The 7,978-nt window shown below is 47.3% G+C and overlaps 1 pseudogene; it reads right to left on the bottom strand.

Annotated features, from left to right (window-relative positions):
• Window positions 1–403: 403 nt before the first annotated feature.
• Window positions 404–521, bottom strand: LOC135051730 (5S ribosomal RNA; annotated as a pseudogene).
• Window positions 522–7,978: the final 7,457 nt, after the last annotated feature.

Raw genomic sequence — 7,978 nt, 5'->3', positions numbered from 1 at the left:
ATGTGTTCTGTTTAAAATATAACTTTTATTTGCTACCCTCTTAAACTAATGGCTATGAGGCAAAAAGAAAAAAAGAAGAAATACTAACAATTAAAGATAACATTATCAATCCAGGTAAACATCACATGATGTAATCTAAGTTTGGCTTAATGGCTCTGTGAACAAAAATATGTATGTGTCTCCAATATTGAAAATTATATATATTTTATATGTATGTATAATGTCTTCTTCCTGAAATTGTGACAGTATAACCTATAATAGGGATATACCAGGAAGAAGAAAAATCTACAGTATGATATGTACCGGGCTCCACCCTAATACCTGACTGGATATAAATTACACAAAAATATGGATATGAAATTATGAGTGGTTCTAGGTCCTGTGTCCTTGGTTCGGATAAAAATACCTGCAGTACCCGGTATTCCCTGGTGGTCTCCCAACCAGGTACTGACCTGGCCCACAGTGCTTGGCTTCCAAGATCAGATGAGGTTGGGCATACTCAGTATGGTTTGACCGCAGGTAGATATATCACACCTAATGACACCAGGAACCTTGTGTTGTGGACTCTGAGAGAAATCCCAAAAGTTTCTTGTAGAAATCCAAAGTTTCTTGTAGGATTATTAAATGCTCCCAAATCAAGAAACCAGTGATGCCTGGTATTCTCTGATGGTCTCCCAGACCTGGTACTGAAATGGCCCACTTGGTCTTGGCTTCAAAAAATCTGATGAAGTGAGGCCTCTTCCGTGTTGTAGACCTTGGGTGGATAAATCACATCTAATAATTGCTGGAAGTCCTATAGAAACCAAGACAGTAGGGGGCTATAATCTGGAGGTGTGTGATGGGGCTCCCCAGGTTTGTAGAAGTCCTGAAGGAATGATCAGAATCAGAATCAGCTTTATTGGCCAGGTGTACTCACGTACACTAGGAATTCTTTGTGGTACAATGCATCGCCAAGCAGCAACATGGAGGAAAAAAATAAGAATTTACTTACCGATAATTCTATTTCTCGTAGTCCGTAGTGGATGCTGGGAACTCCGTAAGGACCATGGGGAATAGCGGCTCCGCAGGAGACAGGGCACATCTAAAGAAAGCTTTAGGATCACCTGGTGTGCACTGGCTCCTCCCCCTATGACCCTCCTCCAAGCCTCAGTTAGGATACTGTGCCCGGACGAGCGTACACAATAAGGAAGGATTTTGAATCCCGGGTAAGACTCATACCAGCCACACCAATCACACTGTACAACTTGTGATCTGAACCCAGTTAACAGCATGATAATAGAGAAGCCTCTATAAAAGATGGCTCACTACAACAATAACCCGAATTTTTTGGTAACAATAATTATGTACCAGTATTGCAGACAATCCGCACTTGGGATGGGCGCCCAGCATCCACTACGGACTACGAGAAATAGAATTATCGGTAAGTAAATTCTTATTTTCTCTAACGTCCTAGTGGATGCTGGGAACTCCGTAAGGACCATGGGGATTATACCAAAGCTCCCAAACGGGCGGGAGAGTGCGGATGACTCTGCAGCACCGAATGAGAGAACTCCAGGTCCTCCTCAGCCAGGGTATCAAATTTGTAGAAGTTTACAAACGTATTTGCTCCTGACCAAGTAACTGCTCGGCAAAGTTGTAAAGCCGAGACCCCTCGGGCAGCTGCCCAAGATGAGCCCACCTTCCTTGTGGAGTGGGCATTTTAAGATTTTTGGCTGTGGCAGGCCTGCCACAGAATGTGCAAGCTGAATTGTACTACAAATCCAACGAGCAATCGTCTGCTTAGAAGCAGGAGCACCCAGTTTGTTGGGTGCATACAGGATAAACAGCGAGTCAGATTTTCTGACTCCAGCCGTCCTGGAAACATATATTTTCAGGGCCCTGACCACGTCAAGCAACTTGGAATCCTCCAAGTCCTTAGTAGCCGCAGGTACCACAATAGGTTGCTTCATGTGAAATGCAGAAACCACCTTAGGTAGAAATTGAGGACAAGTCCTCAATTCTGCCCTGTCAGAATGAAATATTAAATAAGGGCTTTTATATGATAAAGCCGCCAGTTCTGACACACGCCTGGCTGAAGCCAGGGCTAACAGCATCGTCACCTTCCATGTGAGATATTTTAAGTCCACAGTGGTGAGTGGTTCAAACCAATGTGACTTTAGGAAACTCAACACAACATTGAGATCCCAAGGTGCCACTGGAGGCACAAAAGGAGGCTGTATATGCAGTACCCCTTTTACAAATGTCTGAACTTCAGGCACTGAAGCCAGTTCCTTTTGGAAGAAAATCGACAGGGCCGAAATTTGAACCTTAATGGACCCTAATTTTAGGCCCATAGACAGTCCTGTTTGCAGGAAATGGAGGAAACGACCCAGTTGAAATTCCTCTGTAGGGCCTTCTTGGCCTCCCACCACGCAACATATTTTCGCCAAATGCGGTGATAATGTTTTGCGGTTACGTCCTTCCTGGCCTTGACCAGGGTAGGGATGACTTCATCTGGAATGCCTTTTTCCTTCAGGATCCGGCGTTCAACCGCCAAGCCGTCAAACGCAGCCGCGGTAAGTCTTGGAACAGACAAGGCCCCTGCTGGAGCAGGTCCTTTCTTAGAGGTAGAGGCCACGGTTCGTCCGTGAGCATCTCTTGAAGTTCCGGATACCAAGTCCTTCTTGGCCAATCCGGAACCACGAGTATAGTTCTTACTCCTCTCCTTCTTATGATTCTCAGTACTTTTGGTATGAGAGGCAGAGGAGGGAACACATACACTGACTGGTACACCCACGGTGTTACCAGAGCGTCCACCGCTATTGCCTGAGGGTCCCCTGACCTGGCGCAATATCTGTCTAGTTTTTTGTTTAGACGGGACGCCATTATGTCCACCTTTGGTTTTTCCCAACGGTTTACAATCAGGTGGAAGACTTCTGGGTGAAGTCCCCACTCTCCCGGGTGAAGGTCGTGTCTGCTGAGGAAGTCTGCTTCCCAGTTGTCCACTCCCGGAATGAACACTGCTGACAGTGCTATCACATGATTCTCCGCCCAGCGAAGAATCCTTGCAGCTTCTGCCATTGCCCCCCTGCTTCCCGTGCCGCCCTGTCTGTTTACGTGGGCGACTGACGTCATGTTGTCCGATTGGATCAATACCGCCTGACCCTGAAGCAGGGGTTTTGCTTGACTTAGGGCATTGTAAATGGCCCTTAGTTCCAGAATGTTTATATGAAGAGATGTCTCCAGGCTTGACCATAAGCCCTGGAAATTCCTTCCCTGTGTGACTGCTCCCCAGCCTCGCAGGCTGGCATCCGTGGCCACCAGGACCCAGTCCCGAATGCCGAATCTGCGGCCCTCTAGAAGATGAGCACTCTGCAACCACCACAGGAGGGATACCCTTGTCCCCGGTGACAGGGTTATCCGCTGAAGCATCTGAAGATGCGACCCGGACCATTTGTCCAGTAGGTTCCACTGGAAAGTCTTGCGTGGAATCTGCCGAATGGGATTGCTTCGTAGGAAGCCACCATTTTTACCCAGAACCCTTGTGTATTGATGCACTGAGACTTGGTTCGGTTTTAGGAGGTTCCTGACTAGCTCGGATAACTCCCTGGCTTTCTCCTCCGGGAGAAACACCTTCTTTCTGGACTGTGTCCAGGATCATCCCTAGGAACAGAAGACAAGTCGTCGGAACCAGCTGCGATTTTGGAATATTGAGAATCCAATCGTGCTGCCGCAACACTACCTGATATAGTGCTACACCGATCTCCAACTGTTCCCTGGATCTTACCCTTATCAGGGAATCGTCCAAGTAACGGATAACTAAAATTCCCTTCCTTCGAAGGAATATCATCATTACGGTCATTACTTCAGTAAAGACCCGGGGTGCCGTGGACCATCCCTACGGCAGCGTCCGAACTGATAGTGACAGTTCTGTACCATAACCTGAAATACCCTTGGTGAGAAGGGTAAATTTTGACATGAAGGTAAGCATCCTTGATGTCCCGAGACATCATGTAGTCCCCTTCTTCCAGGTTTGCAATCACTGCTCTGAGTGACTCAATTTTGAATTTGAACCTCTGTATGCAAGTGTTCAAAGATTTTAGATTTTAGATTTTAAAATCGGTCTCACCGAGCCGTCTGGCTTCGGTACCACAATAGTGTGGAATAATACCCCGTTCCCTGTTGCAGGAGGGGTACCTTGATTATCACCTGCTGGGAATACAGCTTGTGAATGGTTTCCAAAACTGCCTCCCTGTCAGCGGGAGACGTCGGTAAAACAGACCTTTGGAAACGGCGAGGGGGATACGTCTCGAATTCCAATTTGTACCCCTGAAATATTACCAGAAGGATCCAGGGGTCTACTTGCGAGTGAGCCCACTGCGCACTGAAATTCATTGAGAACGGGACCCCACCGTGCCTGAACTTGTAAAGCCCTAGCGTCATACTGAGGGCTTGGCAGAGGCGGAAAAGAGTTTCTGTTCCTTGGAACTGGCTGATCTCTGCAGCCATTTTCCTCTCCCTCTGTCACGAGCAGAAAAGAGGAACCCTTTTGTCCGCTTGCCAACCAGGCCTGCGCCTGATAATACGGCGTCTTATTTTGAGAGGCGACCTGGGGTACATCTTTTAAGGCAATACTTCCAAATGCCGTTTGGAATCCGCATCACCTGACCACTTTACTGGTATAATTGGACAACGCACTTATACTTGATGCCAGTCGGCAAATATTCCGCTGTGCATCATGCATATATAGAAATGCATCTTTTAATTGCTCTATAGGCAATAATATACTGTCCTTATCTAGGATATCATATTTCCAGTCAGGGAATCCGACCACGCCAACCCAGCACTGCACATCCAGGCTGAGGCGATTGCTGGTCGCAGTATAACACCAGTATGTGTGTAAATACATTTTAGGATACCCTCCTGCTTTCTATCAGCAGGATCCTTAAGGGCGGCCATCTCAAGAGAGGGTAGAGCCCTTGTTCTTACAAGCGTGTGAGCGCCTTATCCCCCCTAGGGGGTGTTTCCCAACGCACCCTAACCTCTGGCGGGAAAAAGGTATACTGCCAATAACTTTTTAGAAATGATCAATTGTTATCGGGGGGAAACCCACGCATTTTATTTCTCAGATTCCGGAAAACTACAGGAAGTTTTTCCTCACCAACATAATACCCCTTTTTTTTGGTGGTATTCATATTATCAGAAAAGTGTAAACTTTTTTCATTGCCTCAATCATGCAATGTGTGGCCCTATTTGGAAATCACGGTTGTCTCTTCACCGTCGACACAGGAGTCAGTATCCGTGTCGGCGTCTGTATCTGAGGTAACGGGCGCTTTAGAGCCCCTATATGAGACGTCTGGACATGCACAAGCTGAGTAGCCGGCTGTCTCATGTCAACCACTGTCTTTTATACAAAGCTGACACTGTCACGCAATTTCCACAGTACATCCACTCAGGTGTCGACCCCCCAGGGGGTGACAACACTATTACAGACACTCTACTCCGTCTCCTCATCATTTTTCTCCTCATACATGTCGACACAAACGTACCGACACACAGCACACACACAGGGAATGCTCTGATAGAGGACAGGACCCCACTAGCCCTTTGGGGAGACAGAGGGAGAGTTTGCCAGCACACACCAGAGCGCTATATATATACAGGGATAACCTTATATAAGTGTTTTTCCCTTTATAGCTGCTGTATTGTTTATACTGCGCCTAATTTGTGCCCCCCTCTCTTTTTTAACCCCTTTCTGTAGTGTAGTGACTGCAGGGGAGAGCCAGGGAGCTTCCCTCCAACTGAGCTGTGAGGGAAAATGGCGCCAGTGTGCTGAGGAGATAGGCTCCGCCCCTTTCTCGGCGTCCTTATCATCCGTTTTCTTGTGTGTTTTGGCAGGGGTTAAATGCATCCATATAGCCCAGGAGTTATATGTGATGCATTTATTTTAGCCATAAAAGGTTTTCTAACGATTTATTGCGTCTCAGGGCGCTGCCCCCCCAGCGCCCTGCACCCTCAGTGACCGGAGTGTGAAGTGTGCTGAGAGCAATGGCGCACAGCTGCGGTGCTGTGCGCCTACCTTTATCTGAAGACAGGAAAGTCTTCTGCCGCCGATTTTTCCGGACATCTTCGCTCTTCTGGCTCTGTAAGGGGGCCGGCGGCGCGGCTCCGGTGACCCATCCAGGCTGAACCTGTGATCGTCCCTCTGGAGCTAATGTCCAGTAGCCTAAGAAGCCCAATCCACTCTGCACGCAGGTGAGTTCGCTTCTTCTCCCCTTAGTCCCTCGATGCAGTGAGCCTGTTGCCAGCAGGTCTCACTGAAAATAATAAACCTAAACTAAAACTTTCACAAAGAGCTCAGGAGAGCCCCTAGTGTGCACCCTTCTCGTCGGGCACAGAAAATCTAACTGAGGCTTGGAGGAGGGTCATAGGGGGAGGAGCCAGTGCACACCAGGTGATCCTAAAGCTTTCTTTAGATGTGCCCTGTCTCCTGCGGAGCCGCTATTCCCCATGGTCCTTACGGAGTTCCCAGCATCCACTAGGACGTCAGAGAAACGTAGCATACATTACAAACATTACACATATGAGTTCATACATCACATATGCAACTGTACAGTAGACATATTATACATTTAAGACTAAACACAAAGGCTGCTTGGCAGAGCAGCACCGAGGCAGCCATCCGCGGCACCAACTAGAACTCACACAATGCACATAATACAGAAGATTTAAGCATTACATCAAAAGATAAACCACACAGACAAAGACACAGAAAGAATGATTGGTGCATGATTGGTGTAGGCATTTTGAGTAATAACCTCCAGGGGTTGTGTATTCCACCATCACAAGGCACCAGGTGCGGCAGCCATCTTAGGCACACTGCATAGGATTACCCACGGTGGAATAGTCCACCCCTAGAAGAGAACACAAAATGGGGAGATTGCAGAGTCCTTAAGTTCAGAGTAGGGTTCCAATAAAAACATCAGGTCCACGCATTTTTCATCCCATCCACAAGCGCACCAGATAAGGCAGCCATGTTGGGTGCACTACACGGTTACACAGTGGGAGATGAGCCATACAGGGGCCAAATGCATGTATGGCAGAACTGACACGTGTGTAGGAGTATGCTATACCCTGCATGGAAAGATCCAAATGAAGCACACCCCGCCCACAGGGGAACCATCCAAGGCAGCCATGTGGGGCGCACTGCATAGGTTACTGCTGGCAGGGTGTGCAACCAATGGAGGTATACATTACGGGAATAGCACACAGTGGGGTGGAAGTACAGTGTAAGAAGAAAGAGAAGAGAAAGACACATTTGCAGGAAAAAACTGTACTAACATTATTTTGTGAAAAAGATAAATGTCCTGGTCTCATGAGAGCAGTGCGGGTGGGTGTGAGAATGTGGGGTGCACACTAATGTCCAATGGAACTGACCCAGCAAAGTCTGGTCCTGATGCGCACGTCCCTCAGTTCCCTGCTGAGCTTGAGGGGTAGTCCCGGGGGCAGTCATGATGTTCTTGGACACAGAAGTAGTAGGCATTGGTCCTGGTGTTCTCATGGCAGAGGTGAGGAGAGGCCACATAATGTTCCAGATTTCTTTCTTGATGCTGTTTAATGTTTGTTGAACTGTTTTTTTAACTGTTCATTTTCAAGACGCTTAGAGAAGGAACGCTTTGAGTATTGGAACGCACAGCTGACATGCACAGCTGTGCATGGTTGAAGTTACAGATATACTATGGGAAATTGACCCAACTACAGCTGAGGCAAATGTTCCACTAATCAAAGGTGTTACATTACACAGTGATTGACTAAACAAACACCAGCCCAGTGAGCCTTAATTAAATATGCGGCACTGACCAAGCTTTGAAACGCAGGTATTTTACATTACAAACCAAAGCAAAAATCACAAAACTGTCTAACAAATGATTTGAACATACATTTGGAATATGGATGTTTTGCATAGGTGCAGATAGCAATAGCCAGATTACATGGGGAG

This window comes from Pseudophryne corroboree, chromosome 2 (genome assembly GCF_028390025.1).
Source record: "Pseudophryne corroboree isolate aPseCor3 chromosome 2, aPseCor3.hap2, whole genome shotgun sequence".
In the NCBI taxonomy this organism is placed as follows: Eukaryota; Metazoa; Chordata; class Amphibia; order Anura; family Myobatrachidae; genus Pseudophryne; species Pseudophryne corroboree.
Note: the sequence above shows the minus strand (reverse complement) of the source record. Positions and strands in the feature narration are given on the sequence as shown.